The following is a 14634-nucleotide window of genomic DNA, read 5'->3' on the forward strand; positions in this document are numbered from 1 at the left end:
ACTTGATGATCTAAATTTCTGGTTTTTGAGACAAGCTGCTGAAATAGGGAAGAAAAAAATCAGATTTTACTTGTGCATGCACAGATATGCTTCTACATGTATACATACACACTATCTAATACATACTTGTGATGTGCCTTCACTCAGTCATTTAGCAGCCTTCTTCCCAGTCACTTTCAAAGTCTGTAGAGCAGCTACCTGAGGCTTTTCTTCCATGACCTTGTTTTTTTCCCAAGATGTTTTCTCTTGATCTATTCCCAGTTTCAATGGATGTACCAGGTCCAGTATTGTACAGACACTTGTCTTAAATATTGCCACAGAATTAATTTAGAGTTTGAGATGCTGAGAGGAGAGTGTAAGAATTCCTTAGCGGTAAGGTTGGTGTGATAGCAGAAGGAAGGGTGGGTGGCATAATCATGAACTTATGCACTGGCTTGTGTATCAGGTCAGACAGGCCATACCCACCACCTGTTCTGAGCAGAAGAGAAACTACTACCCTAATTACACTGTTTCAAGATGATTTTCACAGCCTCCTTTAACATTTTTTTTTCCTCCCCCAGTGACACCTGTGATCCCTCTGACTCAAAGAAGTAGGACTGTGTGTGTATGACATATCTAGTAATAATATGGAAACTGTATTTCCTTATACAAATACTTATCTAGGGAGAAAGAGTTCTCCAATGTTACAAGTTATTGATGTTTAGCTAGAAATCAGAGAAAACTTTGGAAATTTTCCCAGTGGGAAAAAGTTCAGATGGTCTAAAGTTGAAACTATGAAACAAACATAAACAAAATAATGTACGTTACTGCAGTTGTCAGAGATGACAAAAAATGGCTTTGAAAAAGCATATCTCTTACTGTCTCTCTTCTTTGGTCCTTCAGTACAAGAAAGACAGGGATAAACTGGAGAGAGTCTTGCAGAAGACCAATTGGATGGCCCAAAGACAGGAGCTCTATGTGGGAGTTGGACTGGAGGACCTCAAAGTCATTCCAGCCTGAACTATTCTATTGCTCTGATAGTCTTCCTAGTACTTCTGTTAACTAGAAATTATTTTAAATATAACTGGAATAATATAAAGTGAAAAAGAGTCCCAAGGATTATTCTGGTCTGTTCTATATCTAGTCTGTTCTATTTCTACCTTTTCCTTGGCCAGATTTTCCATCTGACATAACTCCATAAAGATTTAAGATAGCCAAGAATCTAGCACCCAACCTTACTGGATTAAGGACATTTGTCACAGAAATTAATGGGAAAACTTAGCTGAATAAATAGATATAGCCTATCTTTAAGTGCCATAAAAGTTGCATGACTGCAGGTAAATCATAATTACAACCAGGAGTCCAGGTTTTCCAATCACTTTCCATACATACTTTGAATTGCAGGGCCTTCTGGTGACTCATTTGCCTCTTTTTGTAGAAAAATGGAACAACAGACTTGCAGTGGTTGTCAAGCTGCAAAGTACCAGTGAATGAACAGTGAAAATACTCAGAAGTGACACTTTTAAGAAACACTGAATTTTGCTTCATCTTTGTTACTTCTCACAAGTATTAATGTGAACACAGTTTCAAGGGAATGAATTTCTGTGTCTTGAGCTGAGATTAATTCATTTATGAAATGAAAATAATTTTGTGAAATAAATAAGCCTTACTTCAAGCAGAAGTGAAAGCAGTTTATAAAGAAAATAAGAAAACTGCATGATTGAGATAACTGCTTTGATTGTAAGAACTATTTAATTTTCAAAGGAACTTTCCAAGCAGAGAATCTGTGGGAAAATCAAAAATGAACACTGTTTACATGACGTCATTGGAATTTTTCATTTAGCATTTTAGACACAAAATATAAAATTCCATTTCAGGAAAAAAAAAAAAAATCTATTCTATTGAAACAGTCCATCATCAATTTAAAATAAAGGCTAAAATGTTAATGAAAAATAAATGGAATGAAGACAAAGTAAAAGTTTTCTCCATTTTAGTATATAACTCAGTCAGCTTTTGACTGAGAAGATTCTGAAACTGTCTGAATATACTTTTAAATACATATAAATAAATTGTTTTTGTGGAAATTTATCTGACTTCCCAACTAGCTCTACTTTTCACAGAAACGTTCAAGTGTCTAAAAAGCAATAAAATTTGCACTGAAAAGACTACTTATTACTGAGAAAAAGATAACTAAATTTTCAGAAAATAGTAAGCTTTATAGATAGATTATCCAGCTCTTTAGTTTACCAAAGAGGTTCTGTCTGTCATATCTTGCAAAAATTTGATTTTACCTTTTGGATTTTTGATCTCAACATTTTCTTCTTTATAGACTTATACGAGTGTATGTATAACGTCTCGCTCACTCTTTTTTCACATATATATATAAACTGAATGAACAAATCTGAGACAAACTCCAATAGATAAGACAACTTTGTGTGACCATTTTGGCTGACCTTTTCTTCCTCCCATTTTAGCTTGTTTTATTTCTGACTCACACAGTTATTTCCCAATGCACTATAATTATTTTTTACTTTGTATTTTCGAACAATTTTGGTAAGACCTGAACTCTACAACAAACCATGACTCTATTAGCATGGACCAGCATGTTCTCTTGTGAAGGATATTGTAAAACAGAACTGGGGAATATGTGGGCAGGTTTTTGAACCTTCTCTATTTCAGCTGAAAATTACTGTTGTGAAATGTATCTGAACTTCTACTTTGAAGAGTCCAAGGGAGAACTTGCATAGTTGCATTTCAGAACTCAGTCCCAGCTTAAACAAGAAATCCAGAAGTGTGACCCACCACTGCTGGCTTTCAGTCACTCTGAATGGGATCTTCCTCTCGCTGTGTTGACAGTCCCAGGTGCGAGCAAATCCATTTGAAAGTACCAGGGGAAGAAAAAGACAACAAAAAGTTTATGCATTTGTCCAGACAAATGGCCATTATTACACCAGACTATAAACTAATGTAACTGATTCCAACTACTTCAGACACTCCATTTGTATAAACATTGCAAAGTCTGGAGGGGTACCCAAGGACTGTCAGCCTGGAAAAATGGTGAGGATTCATTTGCTGGGTCACTAGTTCCAGCTTCCACACACATTCATGTCAGGCCCTCAGCTTCCAGATGAAACCAGAGTAAGTTGCCAACAACAACAGATAGTTAGATGTTTTCTATCCTCAGGAAAAATCTAGTTCAGATAGATACACCCTGAAGTTTGGACCACAGTTCAGACCATTTCTTATTTTGTCTGGTCTCTGCCTGCTTTAGACAACTGAAGAATTCAGATTCTTACTTATATTTACCAAAACAACGTTAAGATCAAGTTGAACATGAACAATTTAAAATACAAATCACTAGATCCTGGTCTAAACTGGGAAAAAACCTCCAAACCAACAAACAAACAAGCAAAAACCAGTAAGATTAGCCCTAAAGAAGATGGCTAGAGTTACTTGGGCAGTGTAAAATCACTGATACTTACTATTGTAAGCATGAAGGTCATGGAGCTCCTTAAGCTTCCAGAATTTATTCATTAGACCCACCTATTCTCCTTATTTTCATATGCTAAACATTAGACCTTGGAGACAGGGAATTTCTTTCTTCATAAAGAACTTATATAGACTTCCAGTGGAGTCCTACTTCTCAGCTGAATCCTATGTGTTAGTTCAAGAGACCAATACATTCATATGCCACAGAGATGCAAGGAGGCAAACGAACATGGTTTCCCAGACTCCTCTAGTCAGGTTTTCTGTTGAGTGGGAACAGATCTTCAACAGATTTGACTACAACATAGAAATAACAACACTGCAATTAAGTTCCCTTTAGCTATATGGGGTTGAGAATACTGTTAAAAAAATTAAGAAGTGGAGAAGAAACTATAAGCCCTTGTTGCCCAGTTGGGATTTTTCCAAACGTTTCCAGTTCTGTGCAGCACAAGTCACATCCATGCTAGTTTCCTTCTGTGTCAAATAACATTACATAATGTGCACTGTTTGGGCCAGTTGCTAACACAGGAAGAGGAGAGGCTGGGGCCTTTCTAAGAGTGTGTCCATTTGAAAAGGTGTTTATTCTATATATTACATGTTTTCCACTGAGGATGGTTTTTTTCTCAGCGTTCCTCTCCCTTAACCAATTTGGAATCAATGCCTGATCTTCTGCCTCTCTTATAGTTTGCCTTCAGAGTTTTCTCCTTAAGAAAATTATGCATGGAAATTCTTTTTTACAAGCTTTTGCTGAAACCACAAGTCTGTATCTGAAATATATACTACTGAAAAATTTTGCCCAAAGCTTTGTCTTGGCTATATAAAGAAATTATAGGTGTGGACCAATTTCTGAATTAGCATGAAAACTGCTTTTATGTGCATATGAGAAAGGCCTTTGAAACATCTTGCCAAAGGCTTTTTTGTCTTCTGGTTGTTATAAGAAAACATGGTTGCCCAAAAGAAAAAACCTGATCATGGTTCCACCTTAATCAGATTCACAATCGTGTCCTAATGCAATTTGTCCTAATCCATTTCTAAAGAAGACAACCACTTACAATTTGGAAAGATGTGTGGGAATAAATGTGGCTATATGGAAATCCCCTGAGTTCTTTATTTACTGTATTTTACCAGTTCATAAAAAAAAACTAATTACATTATAGAGATGAAGGCATTATAAATGCAATGTATATTCTAATACAAAAACCCCTCTACCCGGGTGTCCTGCAGTCAAACTGTGCTCAGTTTGCAATCTCACAGTGCATTTTATATCTCCGTGGCTGGTTTTAGAGTAATGATGCCATGCTTAACACATTTTAATACTGATCACACATTTCAGCACATAGCTGAAAATGATGCTATGTTTGTTTTGTTTGGGAAAGGAATGCCTTCTGCTTAGTGTGGCATCAAATTGCCCTTGCAGCAAAAGAGATAATTACTTGGTGCCCATGGAATAAATTAATTAATACTTGTGCAAATATCTGTACATTCACCCATACACAAAACCCTACATATTTATTTCATGAAAATTGCATGCTCCAGAGAACGAAGAGACAGTTCAGTGTGTTCAGGAACCTGCTCAAACTACCTACCAACCCCATACACATGCATGTCAGGAAGTGAAGGGTGGGATGGGAAAGGGTACAAGAAAACACTCAAGAAAAGATTTAGCTTTATACATATGAGTTGTCTCATTGGAATTGTGTGAATAAAGTTAACCATAACTGTTTTGAGGACTGGGGCCCTAAAATAATACAGGGGAGTTCCAAATGCAAAATGTTCTAGGTTTATTTGCGCTGAAATTCTTTCATGTACTGTTTCTCTCCATACACACAAATTAAAATATTATAAATGTTATTGTTAAGAAAAAAGTTGCTATAAACATTACTGACTATAATAAATGGCATAAACCTGAGGCAGGGCAGAAGTGTAAATAATCAGAGTCTTTCTATTTATCCATTTGTAATAAATAGAAGATTATATAACTCATGAAATCATAATTATCCAACATTTCATCATTTGTTTTTTACTTAAAAATTTTGGGAAAGAATGTTTTTCGTTTGCACACTCACATCTGTGGATGATCATTTGTTCTTTAGCTGGTGAAAACAGAGGTCCTAATTCAAAGTGTATTATGTACCCTAAGCTTTTTATCAAGAGATGCGTCTCATGTAAAAACTGCAAAAGTTGTGCTGATGAAGAAACTATACCCTTGCATGCACCCAGTCAAGGATTTTTGTTTGTTTGTTTGCCTGATGAAAAACAGCCCCCCACTGAAGTCAAAGTTTTATTTTATTCAGGACTGCAAAATAGAAAAAAATGGCCCTGTTCCAAACTGGAGTAAAACTTAAAATGGTGGAGTTGCCTCTGAAGGAAAACTTCATTGCTTGTTCAAACACACTGATCTTATTTTGTGCAGCTATAATGTTGAATAAGACAAATGGGAAGAAAATAAACTGAAAAGCTGACAACAATTAAAAATCTGTTTGAATCCCAAAATATCAAAGCAATATTTCAATGTGAAATAATTTTAAGATTTTCTGAATTAAAGTCATATTGGAAAGTGTTTCAATTCTTATGAATCAGCACATTCAACAGCAAAGTTTCCTCAAAGCATCTAAAAAAAAAAAAAAAAAGAAAATTAAGTCCTTCATAAAAAAGACAGACTGTTAGGTGTTTCTTTCTTTTTTAATAATTTTCTTTTAAACACACAGAAGTCCAGTATCACCCCTTAATGTTCTCTATGTAGTCCATCATAAGACTGAAAAAAAATTGATATACCCCTTCAAACCTTCTAGTTACTGTCAGAATGAATTTTGGCATTCAGAAAACTTTGTGACTTAGCAGTAGCATTGACAATCAGAGACTCAGGAACAAATTCAAGTGTGAAAAAGGAGCATTATAAGAACAACTTTAATGGTAAAACAGAAAGGACTGATTAGATACCTCTAATGCATAAGGAGAATCTGAAGTAATTCATAACAACTGAATGAACTCTACTTTCCAAGAAAATACAGTCTCCAACTTGTTTACTCTTGAATAGAAAGCTGACACAATACACTTTTGTTTCAAAACACTGAACCAGTAAGTCTTTAAACTGAAGTCCTAATTAATGTATGAACCAAATATTGCAACAACTAAAGACATCTCCTTTGAAGTTACTATATTCACAAAATAGAAATGGTCTTCGAGTTTTGTTGTTGTTATCACTTTGATTTGTTGTGGGGTTTCTGGTTTTTGGTTTGGGGTTTTTTTTCCCCTACATTAGATCTTGCTTTTATTTGAGAAATCATTTCTCCTCATGTGTTTGGTTTCAATGTTTGGAATATATTTCTTATGTGCATTTCACACCAAATGTAGGCCTGGACACCATCACTGGTCTAGACAATACCACTGGGAAAACTTTGTAGTCATATGACAAAAAGAAACTTTTTAATGTTGAAGGATATTAGAACTAGTACAGAATTAATGTGTTCTGAGCTGAAAGGCAGTGACCATTCAAAAGTAACAAATTTAATCAGGTATGAAAATAAACATGTACTTAACTTGAGACATTTTGGAAAGTAAGTTTTTCAAAGACTGAAGCATTCAACACCTTCTGAAATAATGCCTACTTTACACTAGATGTTTAGAAAAAATAACCCCAGGTCTCAAAAAAGATTTTTTTCTTATTTTTTACAATATTTAATTTTATATTTATTAAATCTGAAAGTTGCAGACATATTTTTTGCAAACTCAGCATGCTCAATAAGTAACTTTGAGTACCTTTAACAAGACAAGACTGATTTTCCTATTCGGAAGATTAATTTCTCATTGCTGTTGTTGTATAAGTACAGGCCTGTTTTCTTTTGTAATAAATAAAGCTGAAGTCAACACATGTAACCACCGGTATAATACTTGCATGTTATGAAACTTGCCCTGACTCAAATCTGTTTAATGGTTTTCCACTGAAAATTCAACATCTGCCAACACCACACAAATCTTGATAACTGATGTCATCATGAACCCATTAAGCCTTGGTTTTTAACATGTTAGGAAAACAAAGGGTTTATGGAAGACTGCTAACAGAGGGCTAAATCCTGGAACCCTTATTCAACAGTAGGAATTGTTCCTTAAGTAAGGTGTGAGTAAGAACATCTTAAGCCTGGCAGAATGTAAGCAAGCTCTTGTTCCACATTAAATTTAATTAACCAAGTCATTCATGAAAATGACACCGTAAGATATGAAACCTGTCACTGCAAATCACCTTTCGTCACTGAGGCTTATTTGGGAACGCATGTCCTGCCACACCAGCTACTAGCTTTGATGTGTCACAGCTGTGATACTGCAACAAGGAAAAGCCATTTAAATAGAAGGGGAGCTTTGGAGGAGTTAGACATTTTCCCCTAAGGACCTGAAACTTCTCAGCAAAGGCCATCCAGAGATACATATTGAATAAAAAGGTCTTCATACTAAAATCTTGTAATATGCCTGCAGGATCCCCATAGCGGGAGCTAAAGGAAAAGCTGTGTAGTGTTGAAACAGTAAGGAGCATCCATCCAGATAAAGAAGGAATCCCATGTTATCTCTAACATCCATACACCTGCAAAACTGATAATGTCTATCCTGCAGTTTGTATCCTGGGCACAGAGGTGGTTAATCAAAGTTACAGCATAAGACCTGTGGGGGTGGGAAAGTAATTTAATTAATGTGCCAGATATCCTCGCCAAAGCTTTTGCCAAGATTAGGTTCAGATTGCAAAGAAATCTCCAAGAGAAGGATAATTCTCAACACCTGCGGGCACTTTTATTAGCTGCTTGCACAGAATAGAAAACCTTATGTTAAAGTATTTGTCTCTGCTCTACCAAACTGACCTCACATGCTTTTATCTGGCCATAACCATAAGCAGATTTTAAAGCAGGCTGCAGCAGAGATTGCTAATGGGCAAGTGCTCTGTGGCAAATCCACTTGAATAAAGTAACCTTTGGGTGGAAGCAATCATATAAAGCTGTTCAAAGGGGGACACTGTCAAAATAAGTGTAGATTTGGGTACACAGTGGAGGAAGAAAGTGAGAGAAATCACTAGGATCTTTAACACATCCAGAAGAAGCATCCACCTAATGCAACATTATTCTAGGTTAATCCAGGTTCAGGCCACCAGGGCAGAACCTTGGCTTTTGTAAAGGGGAATAGAAAAAGTCCCTAAAAACTTCTAAATCTTTTTCTCCTGAAAAAACTTTGTCTGTGTTTTTTTTTTGTTTATTTTGGAGTTTCTAGTTGTGTTTGTTTGTCTTTTGTTGCTTGGGGGAGATTTGCTTGTTTTTTTCTTTTTTTTTTTTTCCCAGAGGCAGTTGATTCTACAACACTGCAAACAAGGCTGAAAATTTGAATGCATAGCCACAATGCTTTTAAGGAAGTTAAACCTCAGTAAACACCTTATGAGTTTAGAAACATATTATAATAAATCTAGGAAATTATTATGTTTTGGTACTGCATAATATGACTTCTCACTAAAAGAAATTCAAGTGAATTGAAAGGTTTGTTTATCTGTTTTTTGTTGTGAAATAATTTGTTTCTATCTGAATTAACAGTTACAACTCTCTGGTGGAGGCTCGTCAAATTGTTATTCACTCTTGATCCAGTGATATGTATTTTATGCACATGTAAACAGACAGACACATGCATAGACATGTGCAACACAAGTTCTGTAATGATTTCTGGTGGTGAAACATGAATTCTCAAATGTTTGTCATTCCACACACTTTAAAAAGTCTCTCTTAAATCTGTTTTATCCATTTAAGTTGGTTGATTTTTTTTTTTGGGGGGAGAGGGCCTCAAAATACTCCTTTATTTCTAGATAGAAAAACAGCAAAAGAGCTCTGATTTCCATTCTTTTAGTGCTAATGAAATAAAAATATTAGCAATTATAAGAAACATCCGTGACTTTGGAAAATACAGTAAAAATCTTTAGATTTTTCAAGAAGTGGCCTTGAAACATTGCCCTGAGCTTTGGTGGTATTAGTGCTCTGGTTGCATTTTCTTGTTCCTGTCTCAGCTACACCAGAATCCTTTTAAATAAAATGTTAATAACAACTCACAACTTGGTAATTTCAGGTCAGATTCTCCCCTCTTCACTCACGCTGACTAGTACCTTATTCTGAGAGTCTAAGTCATCCAAATGAGTGACGACGATAATGAATAAATGACCAGGAAACATCTGGAAAACTGCAATGAGTCTAAACTTAGACTCATCTCTCCTTACATTTTCAGCTAGCAAACATCACAAAAACAGCGAATCACTCTAAGCAGTGATTGCCCTTTACATGAAGTGGGGTAATTTATGACACTTACCACTTACTGTGCAGGCAGTGTTGCATGCTATAAAGTGCTGCATGAGGTAAGAAGAGCAGGGCTGTGACAGAACCCTGCCACTTGCAGGCATTTGCAGAGGAATTGCAGAATCAGATGTTGATGTCGTGACCCTAAAATTCAGGAGGCATAGCCCTCCCACAGCCTCTGACAGTATTAGCAAATGATCTAACAGCTCACAGGCAGCTCCTGGGCAGATATATCAGTTCAGAGCTGATGCCACTTTTAACTTTCTGAAAGATGAATATAGTCTTAATTACAACTAACTTTTCCCACTTTATACACTATAAATCTATAACTATGATTAGCTTTTACAAAGCAGATAATGAAAAAAAATCATATTCAGTAGGATATTCCTAAAGGTATTCATGCTTGTCCAAGAAGATAAAATTGCTGCTAGGGTTTTTTACACTCTACTTCTGAATTTTCTGAGTCTCAAGGTAAAGAGAATTCCAGCACTTTCCACACTTCAAATTCAGGGTGATGGCCTTCTCCCATTATGTTACAACTTACAATCTTTTTAAACCTGTCCCTAGGATTTTACTTTGAAAACAATTCTGTGCATATATATACTGAAGAGTATATATATTTATCATCTTTTAAAAGACTGAACTTAGTGCACCAATTCAGTACAATAAATATCAAAGACAGCTGTGCAGATATCTTTGTTAGCATTGCTGATACAGGACTCTCTAGATAAGACCTAACTCTTCATCTTGTTACAAACAGTGGAATATGAAATGATGGAGTTCTGTAAAATATAACACACTTTCGTGTTGTGTGTATTTGCTTGGGTCCCAGCCCTGCAGAGTACACACATGAGAGTTTTACACCTGACTAGTTCTACCAGTTGAGAGAGGCTTACTCATGCGTATCATGTTAAATGTGAAAATAAGTGCCTGCAGGATTTAAGGAGCAACACAGGCACTGAAAAGACAGCATAATCTTGATGGGCAAATAATAAACATATTCCTCCATGTGGGAAAAAAAAAGAAAAAAAAAAGTAAGTAAAAAAAAAAAAAGTGAGCCTACCATAATAACTTCATCAGTGCAAATTTGGCAAATACAGAACCACAGAGGCTGACTGCAATTTTTCCACTGTAAGCCTGACCTGTAACTCGTTAACCTACTGCTTAAAGAGTATTCACCTCATGTTCAGTTACCCAAAGAACTCAAAGAAAAAAGAAACTGGAATAAATTTTTATTCCCCTGTCCTGGAAAAAGGGCAAGGTATGCCACAATTGTAGAACTTTATAAACACTAGAGAAAGACTTAAAAAGAATCTATGACCAACTTATTGAATGTATTCATAGGGCACTCAGAATGGCTTTCAAGCTTTTTTTGTCTGCATTCGTGCCATTGGACTGTAACTCTTCCTTGATATCACATTGTTCTCACATAAAAATAAACTAATCCTCCTGAACACCAAATTGCAAAGGTTCAAGACCAATGATAAAAGTGCTTCTTCTTTATTTCCCTGGGTACTCACCACCTGCCCCATTGCTAACTAACACTGCTCTTCCTAGCACTTCAGGATATTTCTGCAAACCCCACAATTACACCAAAATGACTTTTAAATCTTTTCCTAGAACCTGAGTTCATGAATAGCTGTTAGTTTGGGAAGTATTAATGGGAGCCATTTCAACAAATTCTAACGTTATTTTCTATTCATGAGGATTGTGCAGAATTTAAGACAACCTAAAGCTTAACCATGGTGGTTGTTTTTGCATGGGTTTATCAGAGGCTGTCTAGTTGAAGACAGGTTCATAAATAAAACATCCAGCCTTTTTTTTCCCCTGTTATTACCCTCCTTGTGACAGGATTAGATCACACAAATGTCATAATATCTGAAAAACTGTGAAGCATGAGAATAGGCCCCTTTAATGGGAGTAAAACCAGTACTTACCAAATTCCTTCAGGAACTCAGATGGGTGGCTCACTGGGAAATTTCTAAGCAACTGGATGAAGAACTTCACTCCAGCTTCCCTGAACAATTATAAGCTGTCATTTTTTGAAGAATTTTAGGATGATTTCTTGTCTTTAGTTTTTGTATAAACCTTCTAACAAAAACACTGCAACTTCTAGATAAGGTCCTTGTAACCTTGGAAACATAAGATTACTTTTACTTTCTTTGATAAAATGTAGGTTTTTCTATTTCAAATCTCCCTATCTTATTATTTACTTTTATTTTAAGGTCACTGAGTTTTCAGAGTGCCCTTTGATAATAGCAAAAGGCACCTGTAAGTTACCGACACATACAGACTAACCAACCTACTACCTTTCCCCCACTCTGAAAATTGTCTGGGTAATAGATATATCACCACTAAACTCAGAGATTCCTAACCTCTACTTTGGTGTTTTCTGTTTAATTTCAGACCAGAGAAGACTTGTCTTGAAGCCTGACTGGATTCTTTCAGCCTCTTTAGCTGGTGTAAAGAAAGAAAATGTTTCTTCTTACAGTCCTGGGCAGTACTCTGCAAGTCATCTTGGAGATCACAAAGACTATGGAGTTTTCTGGGAAGAATCTTTCATTTTTGTTTCTGTACTCCAAGCAGATGTAATAAATGCTGCACAAGTACACATATGCATAACTCTCAACAGTTACTGTTATGCAGCTTAAAAACACAAATCACAGTAGGCTGCATTTTTAGCACCACTTCTGAAAAACAGAGGCTGATCAGCTCTGCATTTGCAGTCTAGAAGCAAACTCCTGCACTTATACAGACAAATTCCAGGACTGAATGAACAGGGAGAGCAACCTCTCCATTTCTGTGGGATTTTCTCTACTACCACATCCAGTTCTATAAAATATGACCTTCAAATGGAGGGGAAGCCTAATCCTATTCAAAGTTACACGTGCATAATTTCAAAGCTTTATGCCTGAGGGCTATCCACACTGAGAGAGATACTGCGTGTTGCTCTCTCTTCTTCCTATTCACACACTCTTATTGATGTGATTCAGTTGTAGAAAATAACTTATAAAAAAAGACAGTTTGAGATGCTGTATTCCTGTTTCCACCTGTAAAGCATAGCCAAACGGACACTACAATCAGTGTAGTTTCTTTCTGTCTTTCCTCTTCTTAGAAATACTGGTTTACAATGGGTTAAAAATCTGCTGCTAAGCACTGGCCATTTTAAGGTGTATTCTTCTCCCCTGCTGATTTGCCCTCTGACCTTCTGGGGGCCAGGGTGGCTGCAGACTTCATTTTTACTCTATTTCCTGGTCTCTCTCCTGGCTGTGCACTCAATGTTTCCACAGCAGATTAATGACAGCTAATAATATCTGATATATCTGGACATTGCCACATAATGAGTTGCAGTCCCACTGGGTGCTCAAAGTGTCACTACTAACAAATTCACCAGAGCTGCACATAATTAGCATGTAAAGGGAGTGATCATGCAGTAAATCTGGAGGGGAAGATGGATAGCCCATGAGGAAAAAATATAAGGAAAAACTACTGTTCTTAACACTCATTGGTATATGTACTTTTCTTGCCATGAATATTTCCTTGATAACAAACCGTGGACAGGTTACCTTTACAGTAACATTATTCCTTCCACGGCTGATAGGCAGAATTTCATTATGCCACTGCTAATGTTACAATATTTCTGCAAAATGTCACCATATGTAAATTAGAAGAGGTTGGAGTTTCAGTCTTAGTTTTCTTTCAAGATGCACTGTCCCTTTCTGCTATGGCCTAATTCCCCTTTCTACTAGTTTACAGACATGCTAACATTGGTCCAACCTTGCAAAATAAAATTGGCATTGGAGGACCTTCCTTCTCCAATAACTAAGTAAGAATGAAGAAACTCAACTCAGGATGGAGCAAAGATATGGGAGTAAAAATGAGCTTACTTGGTAAGGTTCTACCCAAAGCATAATCTTTCCTGACACGTCAGAATACACCCAGTAAAATAAAACAGGATGCATGGACAATGTGAGTTGCCTGACCTGATCTGAACACAGGTCTCTAACTTGTGACCATCTGGCTGCCCATCACACCCCAAGTGCAGCCTGCAGTCTGGGTATGGGCAAAGAGGCTTTCCCAGGAGGACAAGGAGGTCGACAAGGAGCAGATGAATTGTCCTAATGGGCTGCCTTCAGCCTGAAGAGCCCTAAATAGGACAGCTTAGCTCTAGTTTAAGTCAGTCATTTGTCCTCATTAGAAACCATTTCTCAGCAGTGTTAAAGACTTCATTTTGGTTTAAAGTTGTGACATTTACAGGCCTTTTGCTTCTTTGACATCTGTGTGGGAAAACTTGCATTTAGGTGACTCCAGCTCAGAGGCTTATTTGAGCAATTGCCCAAAATGTGGCTAATTCCAATTACAAGGTTTGAGGTTTGTTTTCATTATTGTTTTGCTTAACAGAGAGGCACTTGGCCCTGAAGGCTTCATTCTTCAAATTGCTCTTGTTCTGAAGGCACAGGGGGAAAAAAAGAGTTAACAATGAAGCCTCACTTAAAAAAAACAAATCCAAATCCCAATAAGTAAACAAAAGATACTGCCTATAAAACAAATGTTTTCCCATGATAAATAATTATTCAAAGATGCAAAAAATACGTGTTATTTTATTTATATAAATTAGTATAAATTTATATATCTATATAAATTGATAAAAATAATACCAATAAAAAACTTGTAAGATATATTAATGTTCTAGTTATATAAATTTATGTAAGTGTATAAAATTAACTAAGTTTAGCTTAGTTGAATCTCTATAGCCACCTTTTGCAGAGAGAGTGCTTGGCCAGGAGAGCCTTGTGATCCTTAGGCTGATCAAGCACAAGCTGGCAGAAACAATTTTATATCAAAGTCAGAAGTTTCA

At 36.3% G+C, this 14634-nt stretch overlaps 1 long non-coding RNA gene across 1 annotated transcript in view; it reads left to right on the top strand.

Annotated features, from left to right (window-relative positions):
* LOC126641146 (uncharacterized) overlaps positions 1-14355 on the top strand; it is a 34571-nt gene extending 20216 nt beyond the window's left edge. Inside the window, exon 4 of the long non-coding RNA XR_007629211.1 lies at positions 12183-14355. This is a non-coding gene — a long non-coding RNA (uncharacterized LOC126641146). The remainder of the gene's footprint in view (positions 1-12182) is intronic.
* The last annotated feature ends 279 nt before the right edge of the window (positions 14356-14634 follow it).

This window comes from Myiozetetes cayanensis, unplaced genomic scaffold (genome assembly GCF_022539395.1).
Source record: "Myiozetetes cayanensis isolate MyiCay16 unplaced genomic scaffold, myiCay2020 scf1, whole genome shotgun sequence".
NCBI classification, from domain to species: Eukaryota; Metazoa; Chordata; class Aves; order Passeriformes; family Tyrannidae; genus Myiozetetes; species Myiozetetes cayanensis.